At 45.7% G+C, this 17,663-nt stretch overlaps 1 protein-coding gene across 4 annotated transcripts in view; it reads left to right on the forward strand.

The window, feature by feature from the left end:
- R3HDM2 (R3H domain containing 2) overlaps positions 1 to 17,663 on the forward strand; it is a 761,481-nt gene that overhangs the window by 202,645 nt on the left and 541,173 nt on the right. Inside the window, exon 1 of one of the 4 annotated variants that reach the window (XM_085654623.1) lies at positions 1,763 to 1,868. The exons of the other annotated variants lie outside the window; for them this stretch is intronic. The gene's annotated coding sequence lies outside the window, so the exon portion shown is untranslated. Of the gene's footprint in view, positions 1 to 1,762; positions 1,869 to 17,663 lie in introns of those variants that run through there. 4 annotated transcript variants of the gene reach the window in all.

Raw genomic sequence — 17,663 nt, forward strand, 5'->3', positions numbered from 1 at the left:
AGATCTCGCTTGTGAGGTTTCGTCCTGCAGGCCAGATCTCGCTTGTGAGGTTTCGTCCTGCTGGACAGATCTCGCTTGTGAGGTTTCGTCCTGCTGGACAGATCTCGCTTGTGAGGTTTCGTCCTGCTGGACAGATCTCGCTTGTGAGGTTTCGTCCTGCTGGACAGATCTCGCTTGTGAGGTTTCGTCCTGCTGGACAGATCTCGCTTGTGAGGTTTCGTCCTGCTGGACAGATCTCGCTTGTGAGGTTTCGTCCTGCTGGACAGATCTCGCTTGTGAGGTTTCGTCCTGCTGGACAGATCTCGCTTGTGAGGTTTCGTCCTGCTGGACAGATCTCGCTTGTGAGGTTTCGTCCTGCTGGACAGATCTCGCTTGTGAGGTTTCGTCCTGCTGGACAGATCTCGCTTGTGAGGTTTCCTCCTGCAGGCCAGATCTCGCTTGTGAGGTTTCGTCCTGCATGCCAAATGTCGACCGAGAGAGGTCGTGTCCCGCAGGCCAGATCTCAGCTGTTGTCTTGTTCTGCAGCTAGCTCTTGAATGATGATATCTCATCATGCAGGCCAGATCTCAAACGTGAGGTCTCTGCCCATATGCAGCTGATTGTGTTTTCTGTAGGCCAGAGCTCAGCTTTTGTCCCATTCAGATGTTGGCCTGTTATCCCGGGGGGCAAATAAAAAATCAAATTGGAAACCATGCAGACATTGGTGACTCTAATGGCACTTTATTTAAACCCTGGTTGTGAGGAATGAAGCTGCATAGACCAAACAGAAGTATGGAGAAGTCGCAATGAGGAGGGAGACACTGATATATAATGGGAGCATACGGTGTACTCGATTCTGCATATGTCAGCCCACTGTGGACTGGCAGTAGCCCGGCATAAATCCCTCTGGCCCATTTCGCACTTGGACTGTGTTCGATCCAGCGTACGTCTAATTCTTGTGGTCTCCATGTTGTGTTACATTCTACGGTCCGCTCTTTGCAGGCTTAAGGCTTCGAAAACGTAGTGTTTCCTCCAAAAGAGGCATCATTTCATAATACCTCCATTGACACTGTAGCGTTGCTAAAATGGAGACTTTGTGTTTTGGCTTGGACCAGAGCTGCTTTGAGCATTCACAGGCCCTGAAAGTCCTATTCTTTTAAAAGCCGGCTAACACTCAGTTGCTTATCAGTCGTTGCCAGACTGACTGTCCCTTCACGCCGAATCTGCCTTATGTTCGACATAACCAAGCAGTTTACCTCTGGGTAGACCTGCACCCCCTTCTGTCAGGAGCAACTAGTTCTTGCAGATTCGTGCCGGCTGGCTATCCGTATGTCTTCCTGCTTCCTCTGTGAAACCACTAGAAGGTTGTTCCTGCAATCCACATACGAGGGAGTTCAGGAAATCTCCCGACGGTTCACTCCCGATCTCCGGGTTCAAGTTCAAAGTGCTGCACAGCGCTGATGTTCTAGCGCGGCCGTGTTGGCAGGCAGGCAGGCAGGCAAACTGGTACTCCCATCCTCGCCGCTGCAGCATCAGCTGTTGCCTGGCAGCGGGAAGATGAGTCCTGCCCCCTTAAGAGCTTCCTGAATGGAGGCCGTTCCATTGATGTGTTGGACAGGCAAGACCGGGGCGGGGGGCTCTTTCTGCCATTGGAGGATCGCTCCGCTCTGACATCTTGCCCAACAGCTGGGCTGAGATCTGCCTGTCAGAGCAATTATTGCCTGGCTGGTAGCGGAGGAGGCGGACGCATCGCCCGCTCCCCCTCGTTTCATTTCATTCAGCAGTGCGGTCGAGGGTCGACGGAGCCAGAGTCGTGGCCGCATCGCCAGCCTCGCTGCTATGAGGGCGCCATCGGTGCTGCGGACAAGCTGAGACCCCCTTCCCTGCAGGTAACCCGCCCCACGTTTTGTGCTTCGGAACAAAAGGAAGACGCATGTTTTGGTTAGGATGTGTCCTCGCACAATCTTTTACGAGCACAGGGCTCTGGATTCTGCTGTTTGCGACAAACGTTCTTGCCTGGTGACATAGTGAACAATATGTGGTTGTTGCTTGGATCGATCAGGGTTTGGGGTGCCTGCTTTGTGTGGTCATCTCTGTAGTGCTTTCAGTCTTCAGATGGGGACATTGTCCTTTCGTGACATTAAACAAGGCTCACAAGTGGCCGGCAGGGCAGCTGCCCATTGCCCACTTCCGGTCCCCTAACCTCCCCATTGAGAACAGTTGGGTGTTTGCGCTGCTTGGCGGCCGCCTGTGGTGAAAGCGGCTGTGTTGTTGTTATTGTTATTCATTATTCATAGCACGCCGTTCAGCAGGAAGTAAGTTTTCATTTCTGAGTCCTTCATTTTGCTTTGCTGCTTTGGGTGATGTCAGTGATGAGTACTAGCGCCTTTCTTTATAAACATAGTGCTTGCGGCTGCAGATTGCCATGATGCCGCACTGTGAATAACAAGTGTTTCTGTTTGATCAATCGATCTTGGAAGGATGAATGATTAGTATCTCCCCACCAGTATTGGAACCTTACAGGTTGCAACTTCTTATTAGAAGTGAGTGCATGAACCAAAAGTCTGTGTCCTCTGAGGGACCACACCCCTATTTGATATGCTCCTCTCTTGAAGACTGATTTCTCCCAGGTCCTGGCCAAACTCTGTTCTTATGTGTGAGCAGCTGAGCAATATATTATTAGATGGGGCCCGTGGTAGTATATGTGCTCTTGCGATGAAAGGATGCCCACGGTGCAGTGTGATCGGCTTCCAAACCACTTTGTTGCTTCCTTAGAACTGTCGAAGGCTTTTAGGGGCCGTCTTTTACCTTGTGTGCAGATGTGCACTTTGCTTTTCGTAAAGACCTAAACATTTGGTGTTAGGCTTCACGTGTAGACTGTTTCTTAGGCCTGGCGTTGGCCAAAACCTTTTGATTTTACTGAAATTCTATATACTTGCATCTAGGTGCTTTCTGACAGCCCTTATTTTTGTGTTGCTTCATTCACATTTTCTACTCACTACCCCATACAGCATGGGGCAACAGATCATCTCACTTCATCCATTGGTTAACTTCAAAGTGAGTGACTGAATGCTGTTTGTTCAGCATGAGCACATCCGCACACAAAATAGTTTCCTTCAGAACCTAAGACACTATGGAAATGTGTGCTTTTTCAGACCCCGCATTTGCTTCTCATTTAGCCGTAGTTTTATATTGTCGACACCCCGGCAGCTCCCTCGATAATAAAGTTTTGACAAACAAGAATTTACAAAGCCAAAAGACTGGCAGCTAACACCAGGCCTATTAGCTTTGCCAGTGCTTCTTGTCGAAGGCCTTCATATTCGTACCCCTCTGGGTTAACGCTACCCAGTGCTTCAGTAAGTCTCATCTTGCACAAGAGACCCACAGGCACAACCTGTTCCATGCCTTCTTAGAAGAAACCCTTAGGCACTGGTCGTAGGCGTCCACTTTCCCTTTACAATTGTTTCCTGGGTGAAATGTAAGCCTGGCGTTTGACTTGATCTGCCAGAGTGCCTCAAAGAGGCCTTCATAGTGATATCTTTAGCAGAGTAGATTTAAGGACTTTAATCTTAGGGTTACTGCTCCTGGAGAATGCCATTGCCTGTGTCGTGGCAGACTAAAAACACATTTCTCGTTCTTCCCCTTTGTTTCCGAAGCTTCTGTTCCATTCTTACTCCAAATGTACCGAGTTGTATTGTTCTTAGCAAAAAACCCGGTAGTTTATTTGCTGGTCTGGTTGCTAACATCAAAAACAATTGTAAACTTCTGCCAACTCCCCTGAAAATATTGTTGCAGTATGGCAGAAGTTCTGTGGTTGATGGTCACCGGACTTTGTTCCTTTGATAGGCTTCATGAGAGTAAATATCAATACCTCACAAGTCCATTGTGGCCTGGATTCAGTTTAGCTTAAATTGAACCCCACAAGTCTAGAGTTGGTCTTCTGTACAGCACTGACCTGTCACTGGTAACGCTCAGACACACTCCCATCCCTACCTATCTGTGACAGAGGATTACAGAACTGCCTCTGCCCTCTGGAAGCATCTCGCTCGAGTGCGTGTTGTACGGGACTTTACAGCACTGCACATTTGTTCAATCTCCAGTGTTCGGAGTCAGGTTGCCTATCATGGGCAGCTTGTACACCTTTGAACCCACTGTGGCATTCTGTGGAGACACTTGTTGACCTACACGGAGGCAAGAAACTTGTGCTTCTTGTTCTAGGCATGTACCGTGCCTGTTTCTGTTGTCACCTACGCCTGCAGGTCTGAGCGTTGCAACTTCCTAAGCATTGGCTCGTGTGAATTACTTTCTTATAGTTCCTAGTGGGAGTCTGCAACATCCCAAAACCTTACTCATTGTGAGATTGTACAGAATGCTAAAAGTTGTGTATTTCTGTGCTCTCAGACTGGAAGGTTCTTTCTTGACTTCTCACTGAAGGATACGAAAGCTGGAATGGTGGCTTCGGCTCGGCTCCATTCTAGGCATGTCAAAGGCCCTGGCCTGTCGGGAATCTCATAGGGACCCCAGGGATAGGACCACTGATGGCCAACACATTTAAAAAATATATATATTTTAGTCCAAGGGGATCGTTTTCCATTGTGTGACTGGCATTCTAGCTATCTGCCTTGATGGCCTATTTGCATGGCTGGCCTGCTTGATTATGTGCAGATTGTTCAGTACACCAGTCCTCTGAGAAATTGTAAATGATTCCCAGAACTTGTTAATACTTACGGGCTATTGTGCCGCTTATTTTTTTTATTTTTCTTCTTCACTGGAAGTAATTGTTGGCACATTGAGAGTTGCAGAAGGAGAGTATGAAATCAAACGGTTGGGAAATTTCAAGATCTGCTCTTATCCTGCACTAGAGAAGTACTTTATTTCCAGGACACGTGAAATGTTATAATATGCTTGAGGAGAGATCATGACGGCTACTACTAAAAACATTTTGGCAAGGCTTCCGTTACTGGAAGAGCATTGCCGTCAACATAAAAAAAATATATATGTATGTATGTATATGTATGTGTGTGTATACATACATATATATATATTCTCCCAGTCCCTGGATTAAAGAAGCTGCTCAAAGGGGGAAAGGAGAGTGGGGCCCCATCACGCAAGGAGCCCTCCCCCTACTGTACAAGTCTTCCGGACACTGCAGTCGCGCCTTCTGTTCCCTTCTTCAAGACCTTGACTACTCAGAGGAGAGTAGCAAGGTTCTGGGATTGGGGACTTTTGAGGTCTCCTTCTAATTGCCATTATGTGGCTCTTTATCTGCCGCGCCACATCCTCGGCACCCTGCCTCAAGTCCCAGCTAGCTAAAGGTGTGCAAAGAATTTGAAAGTAGCAGACATCTGATTGTGCCAATGGCATCAAAGCGTGTCAAATTAAGCAGTGCTTGGCAGTTACAGAAACGTACTTCAAGTTAAGGCATCCTTTCTCACTAAACAAATCATCATGGCCACCAACTCCTCAGTGAAATGTTCGGCATAGTTGATTCGTTTCTCAGTCAATAATCCTGCGCAACGGCCTCCGGAAATCTAGGAGTCTCTGGCGGGATGTTTTTATTTTTTATAAATTAAAGTTCTGCTGCTCTTTTTCATTAAACACCTGCTTGATTTTTCCTCTACTGGGTCAGAAGCTCAAGATGGTCTCTTAACAGATTGTGATTGTGTAACCCCTGTTGAATCCAAATCGTTCACCCTGCTGATTAAATTGGGGTCCCCAAGGGGCACTTGTCCAGCAAGGACTTTAAATAAAAAAATGACTGCTGAATCAAGTGTTTTGAAAAATTATAGTCCTGTTTAAAAACTTCTAGTTCCTATCAAAATATTGGAAAGGCATGTAAATAGTCTGATTTTGCCCAGTGAAGGCCAGAGACCAGCACTAGATCCTGTCCAGTCAGGCTTTTGCAATGCATAGCATCATCACTGGTTGCTGTTGAATTACTTTGATGACTGATGAAGGCAGCAAAGCAGCATTAATTTTGCAGGATCACGCTGCATGCTTTTGATACCTTCTCTTATTAAATTGTGTTGAACCGACTTCAAGAGATTGGTATTGGGGAAAATTCACTGGAATCGCTTACCTTGGTGAAAGAAGTCATGCAGTGAACCTTTCTTGCTATTACTCCAACATTAGGCCAGTGTAACAGGCAGGGAAACAACCTTTACAATGCTGCCTTTACCACGCAATGTCGGCTGGCTTTCTGGGTGGTCCGGTGGAAAGGTGGTTAGCTGGCCCCCTGGGTGGTCGTGAGGAAAAGTCGGCTGGCCCTGTATATGATCCCACAGAAATGATGTTGACTGGCCCCTGGGGGGAGTGGGGGGAGGTGCTTTCAGCTGACCCCTGTGGAAAAAGACTGTTGGCCCCCATGGAAAAGGATGCTTTCAGCTAGTCCCATGCAAATACTGGAAACTTCCATCAATGCAACTTCTCCTAATGCTTTCTCAAGTCTTCCACTTAATGTTTATGGTTACTTAAACTGAATAAAGAAGTTAAAGCACTGAATCCCTCCAGCTATTGCAAGTGGGCGAGGCAGTATTACTGCACGACTTCATCTGAGTCTGTAGGAGGTATTGATGTTTGAAAAAACTGAGATGTGGTCTAGTGGCTTAGCTGGGTTCTAATTCTAACTTCTGCACTTGTCTATATAGTTTAGGATTCCAGACCAGTCCCAGATCTCCTGCCCATGAAATTGTGAAATGAAAATGTTTGAATTGCCAACTGATGTACAGCACTCTTAGCAGTCCCATGTAGGTTTGTGCTATATAAATACAAGTCCATGCATACATCTGTGCCAAGAGTATGTGCACTGCCTTCAGAGTTTTTCGGTGCCTTATCTACCCATATTTTACAGCCAGCTGCTGAGCTTTGAAGCCCACCTGACTGCTAGTCTTACTAGAGATGGACTAGACCTTTCCTTTGCCTTTTTTGCCATGCCCTCTCTTTACTCGTACACTTTGACCTCTCTTTCCTTTGTCCATTGGCAGGCAGAACTTCAATCTATCTAGGCTTTGTGTTGGTTGCAAATGTCAGAAATGGCCCAAACATATGATAGTTGGTCCGTGGACCTGCTGTGTAAATGAGGGTCTCTATCTATTTTAGCAGATGGACTTTCCATATGTCGTCACAGAACCGTCCAGCTGCAGCTGTGGACATACTGTGAAGTAGGTGTCTTTTGCAAAGTTGTATGTGGCATACTTAGCAAGAACATGCTGCAGGCATTCAAGGAGGACCTGAGTTGCTTCAGACTATATGGTGTCTTTATCTTTGAGAGGTGGGGTTTATATATTACCATGTTAGGCTGCGACCAGTGGCCTGCTGTGCTGCGTATCTCAGATTAGGCTAGGCACTGGTTATGCACGGTCTCAGGCAGCCAAGTGGCTAGAAACGATACTGATGACTTGTGGTGCCTGATGACAACTTGATAGGGTCAGGAGTGTGGATGTTGGCAAGTGGTCCCAATCTCATACTGGCCAAAGTTAGCCAGTCGTCTGCAGGCTTTGACAAGCATTGGCCCTAGAAGTCACAGTGGGCTTTGGGGCTATTGGGAGAGAGAGTACCTCGCAGTCCAATATTCTCTTACACTCAATTTTGGCCGTCCCCAAGCCCTACCATCCTTTCGGATCCACTGGCTTGCTGGTAATTTTGCAGCGTCCACTTATGTACCCTTGTGAAGAGCAGGCGAGTCCTCCTCTGTGCGCACGAGCTGGCCAGCCCATCTCTGGACTCAAGCCAATATCACAAAGGCCTTTTTAAGCAGGGTTCTATGAGCAAGGTATTGCTGCACCCCTTCAAAAACGACCTAAACAAAGCTACTGCATAGCTTTCTGGGTGATATTAAAGAGTATGTTTTGCCACTCTAGCATTATTTGAACACAGCAGCAACAACATTTCGATAAATGCGTCCGACATGCCCTGTTGGTGCAGGGCCACTTTCCTTCCGGATGTAGAAGCACAAGCCAGAGGTCATTCTAGCCCATCTCACAGCCCCGGAAAGGACTTATAAAATTACTTTTTATTCCTCCTCTGCTTCCGGTGCTTATTGGAAGGGTTAACCTTCACCGCCCCCAGTACCCTAGTCTTCGGATGCCTCCTTGGGGGCGGCGTGGCTTTCCTGCCAGCTTTCCAGGAAACCCCTGTAGTGGTGGACATCCCTCATTCTCCGTTGCCGGGAGACCAGACTGACGTCAGAGGGTTGCAGTTCCCTGTCTGCAGGCCTCTGCCAAGAATAGCCCGTGTGACGCGTGAGCCGAGGCTTGCCCGTGCAGTGAATGGATCGACGCTGCCGCGGTGCACTCCCTTGCAGCAGATCACACCATGAGAGCGGGACCGGAAGTGTCTTCCTCTTAAGGCGCCGGTTCTGAGTGGAATCTCCCAACCGCGTCATGCCAAATGGGCAGTGCCTCCTCTTGGTCTGTTCTATAGGGCTGCGCCCTAACGAGGCAAATCATTTCATGTTCTGTAACGTCCCTTTAGCAGTGCTCATTCAATGTCTCGGGTGTGCCATTATTAATTCCAAAGTTAGTCAACGCATTATTGGGTCGTATTTTTCGTTTTATAGTGCCTTGCTGCCACTGATGTGACCGGACGCTGCACGCAGACCCTCCTGTTGCGAGCTGCATCTGGGTATTTCCTGCATGGGTACAAGATGCCAACGTATAGTAATTAATATTTGTATCCTGTGGTATGGCGTTTAAACATTGTGTATACAGCAGGCCCATTTCATGAGTTATGGTCACTAGTAGTTTCACTTTGGGGAAATCCCTCTCAAAAGACAGTGAAGATAAGGAATTAAGTCACCAAAATGCCACTTTATAACAAAAAAACTGCTCCGTTGGCACTTGATGTGGTATATAGTATCTGAGATGGCGATTTAGGAGTTAAAATGGCTGCATTTTATTAGTGACTTTAGCAGACTGGTGGGAAGCTGGGTTCCTCGCTGGGCATCCTGCCTTTGCGAACAAAGAGTGGCTCGACACGTGCATGTATCCATTACATTTTTATATGCATGAAAAATCTTTTTGCTTACTGAATTTGAATGCGCAATTAATTAAATATTGTATTGCAATCTAAAGTGGTACATTTTGGCTATGACTGCAAGACTGTGGACTGTCATCACAGGCAGATACGATGTCTGGTGTTTTAATGATATAGATTTTTTTATTGCATATTTTCTTGAACTGCATATTATGTTGTTGACTCCTCCTTAGATTTCTGAGACGGACATGGAGTAGGGACTCGATTGACTTGACTGTGCCCCAACCCTACTGCTGTCTTGCGTAATCTCAGTATTTCATATGAGGCCGGTCTTAAATCGTTTGTTTTGCTGCTTCTAATCGTCTTGAGCAGGTCTTTTTTTTTGGGGGGGGGGGCGGGGGGGGGGATATTCAGATTTTATCACAGTATTTTAAATGCATCTTGCGCGTCTGGAATGGGACTGCAAGCAGCACTTTGGTACATTTCTGACTCGCCTCGCTCACTTGTGATCACAAGTCGTTGCTGTGAATGAACATTCACACCGCCTTCAATTTCGGCATCGCAAGTGTGATATGTCTTTCCGGTGTTATTTTTTGCATTCGTGCAGATCACGAAAATGTTTTTTTTTTTCTTGGTCGTTCTTGCTGGTTGCTCAGAATGTGTAATTGCTATTAAGCGCAGTTTTCCTTTTAGCTATAATGTTCCTTCGGTGAAAAGGCTGAGATGAGGTGACTTGACCTAGAGATGCAGTCTGCCTTCACAATTGTCCTTTGCACACCTGGCTTTGAACTAGAGATGCTACTCCGTTGTCCCTTTTAAGTGATTTCCCTCGGTGATTGTCTGCTCCCAAGAAGGGCATGCCGAGTTACTTTTTCAAACCATTCGTTTTGGGGACCATATTTTATGTAGTTTATATTTGTGCACAAATTGCATTGTTATTGTATGTCAGTGGCTTGAAGCAGGATTTCTCTCTTATGGTTTTCCGGCATAATTCAATGAACAAAAGCATAAAACCCTGGGTCTTCGTGCTGGATACACTGGAGGGCGCAGACGTGGAGATAACTCAGTCACAGCTCCCTGTTGAGCTCTCTGAGCAGGTCTTAATTTACAGTCCTGGTGTAGCCAACGTTCTTTTCTTTGGCGGTTGACAAACTGATTTGCCTGCGCTTTTTCCACTGTGATCCCATTTTTTCACTACTCTCTCTTGATGCAATGGTAAACTCACTCGAATCAGAAGTTAGCATTGACCACTTTCTTCATTTTAGAGTATCTGCACCTTCGGACAGTGCCCATCAAATGAAAGGAGACAAATAGTTCTCAATCTGTTAAGCTGGAGAACCTTTTTTATTCATATTTAACCCGCCCCCTCCCCTCTTGTATATACTCAACCACATCCAGTTATATGTGTTAAATATGCATTGAACAGGTTTATTTGAATCTAAATTTGGAGGCTTTTTTTCAAATAGTCTGGTTGGCATGGTCTCTGATGCACCTTATTGGCTCTGCAAAAGACACACAGATGATGGACGGAATGCAGAGCAAATCAAACATTCACCCCCAGTCAAGAGATCTGGGTTAAATCCATCTTTCTCTTGCTCACCATGCCACCCCAGTTTAGACCCAGCCATATGCAGATCAGTTTGGAGTCTGTGCCTTCTGGGAACAGTCCAGCCCGAACTGCCTAGTCTGGTCCTCCCTGGACTGGAAGCAAGTTTCCGGGGACCGGTTTCGAGCCATCGCCCCTCATCAGCCAGGCTAGATTGAATCCAGTGGCTCTGAGAGAAGCTGCGTCTCCTAGAATAGTGCTTAGTCAAAGATGAGCTCAGATGTCATGCTAGTGATGAAGCCTAAGTAACTCTTTGCAGCATGGCCACAGGATTCTGGTTTGTTCCCCTGAATAATGGGTTCTGGACGGATTGCCCGAGAGCTGGCTCCCCAGCTTGGTGGCACAGTCTTAACTCGTCCACTGATGACCTGCCTAGCTAGATCTTGGGTGTGAGTACATTATAACCTGAACTGTAACTTCAAAGGTTTGGGACTGGTGTTTGCGGACAACCAGATGCAGGGCTGGCCTGCTTGATGGTCCTTTGCCTTTCAATAGGCACGAAATAAGGCTATGTCCAAATAATCTTGTTCATGTTAGAGTAGTCCTAAAAACGACTTAAAAATGACGTGCCTTTTTAGTTTTCATAGACCAGACACACAGTAAGTGACTGTTGATCAACTATGACAATAACCTCTTTTTTTTCTTTTCTTTTTTTGACTGTCTGATTACAGTCCTGCACTAATTCAGGACCGTTAAAGTAGAGGTATGAATACACAAGAGACTAACCTAATGATTGATGAGGATGCTATCAGTACCTTAAAGGACAGTACAGCATAGTTTTCCTTCAAGTAAACTGGACGCTATGTTCCTTTTTGTCCAGTATCGCCATCTCCCTGTCCTGCACAGGAGCATACCTATGAGGACACCCCGCTACACAATGAATCGGTCAATGTTATCAAAGCTTGTTTCCCTGAGGGGCCTCCTTTTGTAACCCTCAGGGGAACGTTTTTCACCAAGAACAAAAACATAGATCAATGGTTGAGTTTCGATACCCACAACCGATTTGAACCACCCATACACCTAAGAAAGGTTATCAGCAACATAGACATATGTATTTATACAAATTAATGTTTCTATTGAATATTCAAACGAGGGGGCAGGGCTGTTTGATCTTGTGCACTTTCACTCACTTCTAACCTCTTATGCTTCTAAATGGAAGGACAGTCCTTTGAGAACCCGGATTCCAAAGAATGCTAAGTTTGCGTAGCCTGTGACAGATAATTCGTCAAACTCCTGCTCCCACATTGGTAAGAATGACCCAGTAATACATCCCAGGTTTTGTTCTGCTTCAGGCTCTGGTGCATGAGAGGCAGTGTTCCTTCTCTACTGCCATGCAGTGCGATGGGCACCTTTACCTTCTGCTGCACAGATTCCCATTGGCAACTAACTCCTTCTTTACGGTGCTTGTTCTTAGTGCCTCACTACTAATGCCCCTGTTCCTGAGCCATCTGATATCCAGCCCCGCCCTATAACAGTTAAAACCAGTCTAATGGGTATTATATGCAAAACTATCATTGCCACAGCACCAAGATTCTTATTCATATACATTTGCAAATGGCATGTTGTTGGTTGTGCTCTGCACATCAGCGCTGTCAGCTCAGCCCTTGATTTCTGCCAAGATTTGAAAACCTGTACCTTTAAATAGGCCCCACCCAGGACTGCACCGTTGGGTGTAAGCATTCCCCCCCAGGTGATATGTGCACCGTGCAAATACACAACATTGGGCAGACTCACTCCAACTTCACCCAGAAGGAACCTACAAAAATGATATTTCCTAAGAGCACAAACCTTCCAACTTGGAACAGCGACTTCTCACAGCAGTCTCTTAAATTCACATAAGTGGTTAAGAGGATCTGACTGGACTTGAGGAATATTTACGTGGCATGGTGCTAATTTCATTTTCCATCTGGACAGAGTTCATGTCCTGCACTCTAATCTGTATTGCTCAAGCTCCCACTGCCCTGCGAAGCCCTCCTGCTAAAGGTCATTCTAGCACAAAGGACATTTAATTGCCCGTTGAATTGGAGCCGCCAAGTTATGCTGGAGACTAACCTGTTGAAACCGCCAGAACATTAAGGGCAGATGATCTGTCTGGGTGGTAAACCTGAATACAATGATGACCAGTGCCCCACACTTGACCCAGGAGTCCTGCGGGAACCTGTGTCTACGTACCCTTCTCCCTCTGAAAAAGCTTCTTTGAGACACTTGAACAGCACAACTTGTCTAGCTAATCTTGTGTGGGTCCGTAGCCTTGAAAACCCCTTTTCTCCTGTGTGCTGTGTAAGTGAACTGCAGGGCTGGACCACAGCTAAAAGTGTCCTACCCTCCCAAAGGCAGCTTTGTGCTCCATTGCTGGTACCCCTTTTGGTTCTGACCCGGAGTCCACCAACAGTAACTGGTTTAACAGTGTGAACACGTTTAGGTTCATTGCACCCGGTAGTTGAGGTTCAGCAGCTGGAGAGAACCCTAGGCACAAATCAATCTTGATAACTAAACACAAACCAAAGTAAAATCCTCCCCAAAGGCCGAAGCTCAGACACCCTTGTGGGACCAGAATATTTTTGACCCGTAGAAGCAAAAATAAATGTCTTATTTCATTGTTCTAACTTAGGTGTACAGCTCAGAACACAACAGTCCGTGGGCAATTTCCCTCTTTGGTAGTCCCACGCCTCACTGTTGAGTTTTTCCTAGCTCAGGAACTCTTGGACGGTGGCACCAGCAAAACCTAATTCGGAATGAAAGAAATGAAGTTTGTATTCCTAACTAACTAGTTGTCCAGAGCTTGTGTCAAGTCTTGACTGCGGCAACAAGATAACGTAGGAAATGCTGAAAACCTGGTTTGTGACTCCTTGGGACATTCACATCTCCATAAGAGGGTTGTGCTCATGACTTCCCACAGATTCGTGTTACAACCAACTTCAGCACCAGCTGCATGCGAAGGCCACAATCCAAGTAGAGTTAAAAAATCTTAGCTATTACTGCCCTCATTTCTTATTTTTGTTCAGACTAACCAAGTGAAAGTCAAATGAGTCCTAGCGCTAGTGTAAAGCCTGTTTTGATAATTTCGTCACATGAACATGAGGCTTCCAGAGTTCACGGTCATTCATTCATTCATTCAGTTAACTGTTATAGTAATCTTAATGTTATATGCTGTTTCTTACTAAACTAATACCTCTTACTGGATATTGCCCTCTTCTCACCACCAGAAAGGTAGGCCTCGACCTCAGCTACCACATACTATTTATTGCCCTTCTCATATACTCAGTTCCATCTTGGTTCGGAGAGTAGGCAGTATCCACGTTAACTCTTAGCACCTCCCTAAAGCAATAGTATCACTAAAATAGTCTAATAAAAAGTATTTCAAACATGTATGCGTTCAGCATAGAGTGTACACTGTGTACTACTAGTGTGTGTAATAGAATAACTTAAGAGTGCTCCTGCTAGTGATTACTTGAGTGGACAAAAAGTTGAGCTCCTATATTACCCATAATATACCAATTTGTAGGTTTGATGTTTGTGTAAAATGGACTGTTGCAGTATGTGAACAAATCCTTCATGCCGCTGTAGTCCAGCTAGCCTGGCTGATGGGTGATACCCCGAAACTAGGACCTGGCCGGGCAGTTTGAGCTGGACTGTTCATGGGGACCAGGGTCAAGACTGATTTGCATATGCCTGGGTCCAAACTTGAATGGCATGGGGAGCAAAGAAAGGATGGATTTAGGCCCAGATCTCTGTACTGGGGTGAATGCATGACATTGTTCAGTGTTCTGTCCATCAATTGTTCTTTTTACATCGGTACAAACGGTCAATGTTTCACAGATTAACTTTTTTTAAACACATAAACAGGTGGAAGTTGTTTATCTCCTTATAAATGGTTGCTCATTCTATTCTAGCATGTAAGGCTATAAAGTAGGAGTGATGTTGCCAGGTTTGCTTGTCTGCTGTTGTCGTTTTAAATAATCTTCCCCTTCACAGACCTCACTTGCTGAGAGGCAATCTGGATGTGTCAGTAGCCTGGTTGTGATGGCACCAAGACGGGCTACCTGGGGCTTGCTTAGCTGGCTGGGCTAGTCAGCCTCTCTGTAACGTTTGCCCAGGACCGGCCTTTAGCATGTGCGAGCTGTGTCCACACCCACGGCAACGACTGCTAGAGGAGCGCTGGAGCTCCCTGCAGTAGTCTGCTTCAGACTTCAGTCCAAAGAATGGTATTTAGGACTTTTTCTGAAGGCTGCTGGCGGTCTTGTCTGCTTTTTGTTTGTTTTTCTTTTCATGGTGCTCCTTAATCGTGTCTGCTTTACCTTCCTCCAATCTTTGTGCCAAGTGCGCTCTCTGAGCAAAGGTCAGCTCTATGTTTGCCCACCATGACTCCTTCTGCTCCAGTCTTTGACCAGAACAGGCTGTGCTTACTGGCGTCTGCCCTGCCTGAACTGGGCTGCCACTCTTGCTCATAAGCAGGGCCACTGGAACTATGCGGCAGGAGAGGGACACATTTTGCAGCAGGGTTGAGTAAATTATGCAGCAAGGAAAGGCAATTTTCGCAACGTATCGAGGCACATTTTATGCTACTATTGGCTCGTCTGCGAGGCATGCTGTATTCAGGTAGGGACTTGAAGCTCCACCCACTCTCCGCTCATATCTTTCGCTGGCTTGTGTCATTGTCCACTGTAAACTGTGGCTGTTCATTGGTCAAAAGGCTTAGTAGTCCCTCCTTAGTACTGCCTTGTCTCATTTTATAACCTCCCGTTGTGACACCCCTTATTACGTGTGTTATTTGTTAGTCTTTAATTACAGCCTCAGAGCACTATTTTCTCAAATAGCTTTGTCCTGCCTGATCTTGCAGGCAGGATACCTCTCTAATAATGATTTAAAAAAATGTATAGCACGAGTGCTGGCATATGCAATAGGTCTCGCATTTGCAAAAGTTTAAGCTATTAGCATTGTAAATGACAATGCCTTTTATTTAGCTTTAAAAAAAAACACACCTAAATAAAAGGCATTGTCATCTACAATGCCAGTAGCTCAAACTCTCGTAAATGCAAAACCTATTTAATTGCAAATGCTTGCTAACACTGTCTGGGCATTAGTTGTACCTCAGTAGAAGTTTATCACCCAAATATAGCAATAATCTACAGAAAGGTGACTAGTCAACCTTTGCAAAGGTCCTTCCACTACGCGACATGTCATTGCTTTTTTAGGTCTCCCCTGACCCAGCGCATGCGCTGGTCTGGCGAGACTTATTGAGAGGGCTCCAAAAAGTGCTACCAGGCCAGCCTAGAGCTACAGTGCATGTGCGCGGGCGCGCGCCGCGCTTGACCGCGATTACTTTCACTTTTGCGGCCGCATGGCCGCTTTGATGTTTGATCACGATCACTTTCGCGGCCTCACGGCCGCTTGGCATAGCCAATAGGTCTCGCTTTTGGGACCTTATAAGTATTTAGTTGTGCAACTGTTGCATGGCTAAACACTTATAAGGTCCCAAAGGCGAGACCTATTGGCTATGCCAATGCTTGTTACTAACTTTTCAACCGTTTAAACTAGAAACAAAACATTTGTTTTTGTTAATCTCAGGATTATACGGCACATGACGGATTATGTGGCAAATGCGGCATATCTACAACTATGCGAAAACCGCCGCATCGGCACAATTGCACAATTCAGTGGCCCTTTCCCATAAGCTGTCTCTATCTAGGGTGACTAGACATCCCGAATTTGCCCGGACAGTTGCAGTTTTTCACCAGCTGTCCTGGCATATTTCAGCAATTTTGGCATATTTCCTGGTTTTTAGAGGAGTTCGACTGAAAACATTGAAAGATCTTTTTTGGGTGTTCTAAAGCTGTGCTAGTTAGCGCTGTTATAAGTAATTCATTTAATAGGTATGATGTTGGATGTAGGAATTGCATTTTATTTATTTTCTTCATGCATCTTCTGTGATCCTATGTTGATGAGAGCTGTCATTCTGCACCATTCCGTGGATTGAAAATTGTAGTCCTTCTATTCTTCCAAATTGTCCCTGTTTTTGCTTTGCAAGATCTGGTCACCTCATCTCTATACTGCCTGATTCCCAAAGCCTCGGTCGGTGATGGTCTGGGCAACCAGGTTGCCTTGCCGGGCACATGTCAAGGGCAACGTCTGCAGCTCCTCACAGAGACGGGACAAACCTCTCTCTCGCTCTGTGATACAAAGGTTGGAATTTGGTTGAGGCACAGAAAGCAGCGACTATGCTATATTCTTTCCAGTGCACCTGTTCTCCATCTCTGAGCCTGAACCTATAGAAGACCTCCAGGTAGTTCATAACTTAAATTCAGCGATGGGGACAGTCTTACATGAAATAATTACCTCCCAACTTAACATTTAGGAGTGTTCCAATTCACTCTACCTTCGGCCACTTGCCTCTGTAAGGTCACAGATCTCTTCATGATTTGTTGTATTCTTTCAGTGTACAGTTGGGGGTACATATTTCCATATAAATTGGCTGTGCCATAGGTGGTTGGTGTACGGAAGTATGCTGCCCAGTAAAGTGTCTTGAATTAACAGTTGTGCACAGCGTCATTGACGTTCAAAGGTACTGAGGATTTTTCTTCTGCAAGCAGGTAATCCTATGCAGAAAGCATTTAAAATTAGTATGAAGATTGGGATGAACGCACAAGAAGACGAAGACCGATAGGGTAGGGATTTGGCAGGCAGGGACAGACTCATCCTAGTCTATCGGTGTGATATAGGCATTAAAATATCCTAGTAGGAGGTGGATGCCGGCTTGGAGGTCTGAAATCAAGGAATTGCCACATTGATTCATGTGTATTGACACATTTATTTGCAGAAAATATCTTTCTTCCAAAGCTTTTGCTCACCAATGTATTATGCACACCTCTAGGTCTCGATACATTTACGTAGTGCTAGAGCAACAATATTGGTATTGGGGTATTCTGGTTGTCCATATATGAGATGTATTTTGAAGATACGAGAGGTCAACGAAGGGAAGTTCGTGTCAAGAAGAATAACCATTACCGTATTTTCCTTGCCTGTGCTGGTTCATTTTTAATTTTCATGTTTCATGCCTCTGAAATGAATGACTTGGGCCCCAACCTTCTCGTAAAATTTAACTAGG

Source organism: Triturus cristatus, chromosome 4_1 (assembly GCF_964204655.1).
Source record: "Triturus cristatus chromosome 4_1, aTriCri1.1, whole genome shotgun sequence".
Taxonomy (NCBI): Eukaryota; Metazoa; Chordata; class Amphibia; order Caudata; family Salamandridae; genus Triturus; species Triturus cristatus.